Source organism: Dendropsophus ebraccatus, chromosome 1, assembly GCF_027789765.1.
Source record: "Dendropsophus ebraccatus isolate aDenEbr1 chromosome 1, aDenEbr1.pat, whole genome shotgun sequence".
Lineage (NCBI taxonomy): Eukaryota > Metazoa > Chordata > Amphibia > Anura > Hylidae > Dendropsophus > Dendropsophus ebraccatus.
This window is the reverse complement of record NC_091454.1, coordinates 192084705-192090704: the sequence shown is the minus strand read 5'-3', so window position 1 is coordinate 192090704 and position 6000 is coordinate 192084705.

Genomic DNA, 6000 nt, shown 5'->3' with positions numbered 1-6000 from the left:
ATAAAGGGGTACTCTGGTGATTTTTTTTTTTTTTTAGTTTCTAATCAACTGGCGTCAGAAAGGTATCAGCAGTAAAACAAAAGGAATGTTGTCAGCTCACCCACTCAGCCTAGCTTCACCTGATGTGTGGATCTCCGTGATTTGGAAGCTCGCGGGTGCTGGTATTGGAGACCGCAGCCCGAATCATCCAAGATAGGAAAAAATGTGTGCATCCGCAGCTTCATAAAATTCAGTAGCTTTATTCATCGTCACAAAACATAAAATAACAAAGTAGTTAAAAGACACGCCGACGCGTTGCAGGGTGAGAACCCCTTAATCATGGCAATCATAGCAAGGTTACAACTGATTTAAATACAGATCGGATGTGACGTTGTCAGAAAGGTATACAGATTTGTAAATTACTTCTGATTAAAGGGGAACTTTTTTTGTTTCAACTGGTGTCAGAACGTTATATAGATTTGTAATTTACTTTTATTTAAAAAACAGTACTTATCAGCTGCTGTATGTCCTGCAGGAAGTAGAGAGCACAGTCTGTTTCAGTCTGAAAAGAGTATTCTTTTCAGACTGAAACAGACTGTGCTCTCTGCTGCCACCTATGTCCTTCTCAGTAACTGTCCAGAGCAGAAACAAATCCCCATAGAAAACCTCTCCTGCTCTGGACAGTTCCTGCCATGGACAGAGGTGGCAGCAGAGAGCACTGTGTCAGATTGTGTTCTACACCACTTCCTGCATGACATACAGCATCTGATAAGTACCGGAAGACTTGAGATTTTTAAATAAATGTAAATTACAAATCTATACAGTATAACTTTCTGACACCGGCTGACCCAGAAAAATTTGGTGGAGGAGCTCCCCTTTAAGTAATATTTTGCAGATGCAGAGTTGTGTGGACTGGCAGCACAACTTATCATGCCTTCTATAGACACTGCAAACAAATGCCAATCTCGCTGATAAGTGCTCGTCTGCGTCTTTGCCCCATATCGGCATATGTAAAAGGACCTTAACTCCTGCAGAATGGTTGCTTTTTCGTTTATTTCCCTTTATCAAAATCCCTTTTCCTAATGCACGTCATGCCAGTCCCTCCGGCTCCCCCTCGACTCCTGTTTATGTAGACCAGCAGGAATGCTTTAATACGAGGTCGTTCTAAATAAATAAACTTTTGCTCGTCCCAGTGAAAATTTTGTTATTTGTTTTTCTCACTCTGACTGCGTCCTCCGCCCTTTCCATTCATTACACATGAGATAGTGCTTCTAATAATAGCGGACCAGGGTGTATGGAGTCACTACATGGGTACAGCCGCCCTCCGCCTGCCTCCGTATATAATTACAAATCATCACAATATAAAGTTATTGCATTGTTATCATCTCTACAATATAATGTGATCACATTGTAAAGTTATAGGGGGAGATTTATCAAACATGGTGTAAAGTGAAACTGGCTCAGTTGCCCCTAGCAACCAATCAGATTCCATCTTTCATTTTCCAAAGAGTCTGTGAGGAATGAAAGGTGGAATCTGATTGGTTGCTAGGGGCAACTCAGCCAGTTTCACTTTACACCATGTTTGATAAATCTCCCCCATGAAGTGTTCACTCTATATTTTTGGACATGGAGATGCAAAGTATGCCATGAGGATAGGAAGCAAAGAAGGAAGAGCAGGAGCCAGTTTTTTTTTGCCCCAGAATCAGATAAATACACATCAACATAAGAAAACTTCACCAATGATAAATACACACATCAAGATTTATTGTTGCCCATAGCTTAAAGGGGATGTTCCATTAAGTAATCTAGGTCTAAGATGATGTATTATGTGAAATGATGCATATTTCAAATGTAGAAGCCTTTCTAAAAAATAAAAAATAAAATGTACACATATACTAAACCCACATTGCTTTGATAACCTGTTGCCCTTGGTTATGACCCACTAAGGTGGACCAGGCATGCTCAGATCAGCTGCTATATAAGTACTGGTAGTTGGTCTCCAGAAAGCCAGCAAGCAAGGGGGATTGTAAAGGCCCTATTACACAGGCCGATGTGGAGGAGCAAGCGAGCACCAACCCGATTAGATCAGTGCTCGCTGCCAGCGCTATTACACATGCTGACAGCGAGCGGGTAAGAGCAGGGAGCTGCTGGAGAGCTGCCCAAAGGAGATATCGGCGGTCTGCTGCTGCCGCTCCTGTAGCACGGAGTGACGGACAGCAGACCATTGTTAAGATTGTAATTTTTTCAACATGTTGAAAGGCAAGGATCAGCCGACATTGTGCACATCAGCTTATCGTTGCCTTTTAACACTAGCTATTACACCAAGCGATTATCGGCCACATTGGCCCATAATCGGCTAAGTACAGTTGATAACCGTAACAGGGCAACAGGGCTTTAAGAAAGTGTCTGCTCTTTTGCAGGGCAACAGCAGGGTCACAGTTCAGAGGGGAAAACAGGAAGTGATTAGATCCATGGGGGAGAAAAACAGTACAAGGCCATGACCACACAGCATTTTTTGTCATTTGACAGCCATGTTTTGAGGGACAGTCACCATTTTGCAGCCAAACAACTTCCATTATTTCAAAATACTGGTCATTATTTTAAAATAACAGAAAAAAAAGGTTGTTGGGCCGTGGTCTAATGGTGGTTTTACACGGAACAACTTATCGAATCGAATTCAAACGATAATCGTACGTGTAAACGCAGCAAACGATCAAGCGACGAGCGAGAAATCCTTCATTTTGATCTTTCAACATGTTCTCAAATCGTCGTTGATCGTTCGCAAAAAATTCGCAGATCGTTCCGTGTAAACATTCTTTCAACGATTTCACCTATGTGTGAGATAGGCTTAAGCGATCGCAAAACGATCGCATAACGATTTTTCCGTACGATGTATCGTTCCGTCTAAACGCTGATCGTTATAAAAAAAAACATTGTTCATTCAAAATCGTTAATCGTGCGATCGGGCGAATTATTGCTCCGTGTAAAAGTACCATAAGTATGTGAGTTACTTTACTAAAAACAGCACATTTGTTTTCATGTACAATAATCGGGATAGACACATGACCCAATCGGGAACCTGGCAGCAGCTTGTCCCTCTATTCTTCATTTAGAACAGCTGAAGCCTTGGCAGTGCCAAAGAGTTCTGTCTAGGAGGGATGGTGGTGAAAGAGCTGTCAGGCCATACACTTGGACTTGTAAGCTTCTGGGAGCAGGCCTCTCACTCCTCTTGGAGAAGTAATGCATGTGGTTGATTGATTATGTATGAATGATGTTGCCGCTATATAAATAAGCTTTATTATTATTATAGAGCCTGGCTATGAGTGACTTACTGTTTAACCAGCTGCTGCACAAGGAAGTACAGGAAATGGCTACAACATTAGGAGAAATTCTAAGGAGAATCAGTTTAGACAGCTTTCAGATATTACCTCCTTATAAATGAGGCAGCTACAGGGAAGACAATGGAAAGAAATAATTCCCAATTCATTAGTCAGCGACTAGTCTGGAGGTGTCGGAGACAAGCCCTCACAGCCGGAAGGGAGCATTGTTCGGCGAGATTCACATTATCATATCTATGCCAGTGTTTGCGTAGTAGACTCTTGATCTAGTCACATTGTCATGATGTGACTGTACACAAACCCCCTCCCTTTACTAGTATGCTCTCAGGGGGAACATTGCATAATTGCCAGAGAACATTTTTTCGAATGACGACTACAAGTAAAGTGGCAAAAGGCGCAGGATGACGTAGACCCAACCCTTTATAGAGGACGGGTGCAATAACAAAATCCACAAGCACACTGCGTCCGCACTGACTCATAGTAAGGGCTAGACGGAGCTGGGACATGCCATAGCCAGGGTGAGCCAAATAGGAAAAGTCTTCATCATAGAGAATATTGGGCACATTTTGCTATATAATAAAAAAAGTACACAAATAACATGCTTTAATGCATCGCACGGTACAACCTGGTGCATATTTATGTCGTTGAAACAGGTATAAAGAGGCAGCAGGAGATTAAAAAAGGAAATGGGGGGGGGGTTGCACATTTCCCCCCCCCCCCCCCAATTGTGATTATAAATCCGCAAGCTTAAGATAAGCTACTATAACTTCCAAACACAGGAAAGTTTGCAGTACATGGAGGAGAAATATAACCTGTCAGGAGACTTACATTTTTTTTTCTTTTTGCTAATATATTGCTTTAATAAAGTAATACAAGTGGTAACTCGGTTCTCAAACTGCTCGGAACTCAAACTGTATTTTCAAGGAAAGTTTGCTTTGGTTCTCAAACACTCTTCAGGCACCCAGTCTTGAAGTACAGTAATACAGCGGTATTCAAATGAAAATTTACCTGGAAATAACATTCAAAATGCTCGGTAGCTGAACGTTTTAGTGAGCGTGGATGGTGGGTTGTACCTGGTGAGTTTAGCACTGGTGAGGCTTCATATACAGTACAGTAGTGTATAAGTCTGCTGGAGTGCATATACAGTGCAGTAGTAGTACAGTCAGGGCACCACCATCTCCCATCCTGTACAGTACTATATACGATTGCTGGAGTGCATATACAGTACAGTAGTAGTACAGTCAGGGCACCACCATCTCCCATCCTGTACAGTACTATATACGATTGCTGGAGTGCATATACAGTACAGTAGTAGTAGTACAGTCAGTGCACCACCATCTCCCATCCTGTACTGTATAAGACTGCTGGAGTGCATATACAGTGCAGTAGTAGTACAGTCAGTGCACCACCATCTTCCATCCTGTACTGTATAAGACTGCTGGAGTGCATATACAGTATAGTAGTAGTACAGTCAGGGCACCACCATCTCCCATCCTGTACAGTACTATATACGATTGCTGGAGTGCATATACAGTACAGTAGTAGTACAGTCAGGGCACCACCATCTCCCATCCTGTACAGTGCTATATAAGACTGCTGGAGTGCATATACAGTACAGTAGTAGTACAGTCAGGGCACCACCATCTCCCATCCTGTACAGTGCTATATAAGACTGCTGGAGTGCATATACAGTACAGTAGTAGTACAGTCAGGGCACCACCATCTCCCATCCTGTACAGTACTATATACGATTGCTGGAGTGCATATACAGTACAGTAGTAGTAGTACAGTCAGTGCACCACCATCTCCCATCCTGTACTGTATAAGACTGCTGGAGTGCATATACAGTACAGTAGTAGTACAGTCAGGGCACCGCCATCTCCCATCCTGTACAGTACTGTATAAGACTGCTGGAGTGCATATACAGTACAGTAGTAGTACAGTCAGTGCACCGCCATCTCCCATCCTGTACTGTATAAGACTGCTGGAGGGCATATACAGTACAGTAGTAGTACAGTCAGTGCACCACCATCTCCCATCCTGTACTGTATAAGACTGCTGGAGTGCATATACAGTACAGTAGTAGTACAGTCAGTGCACCGCCATCTCCCATCCTGTACAGTACTGTATAAGACTGCTGGAGTGCATATACAGTACAGTAGTAGTACAGTCAGTGCACCGCCATCTCCCATCCTGTACTGTATAAGACTGCTGGAGGGCATATACAGTACAGTAGTAGTACAGTCAGTGCACCACCATCTCCCATCCTGTACTGTATAAGACTGCTGGAGTGCATATACAGTACAGTAGTAGTACAGTCAGTGCACCACCATCTCCCATCCTGTGCTGTATAAGACTGCTGGAGTGCATATACAGTACAGTAGTAGTACAGTCAGGGCACCACCATCTCCCATCCTGTACTGTATAAGACTGCTGGAGTGCATATACAGTACAGTAGTAGTACAGTCAGTGCACCACCATCTCCCATCCTGTACAGTACAGTATAAGACTGCAAGAGTGCATATACAGTACAGTAGTAGTACAGTCAGGGCACCACCATCTCCCATCCTGTACTGTATAAGACTGCTGGAGTGCATATACAGTACAGTAGTAGTACAGTCAGTGCACCACCATCTCCCATCCTGTACAGTACTGTATAAGACTGCTGGAGTGCATATACAGT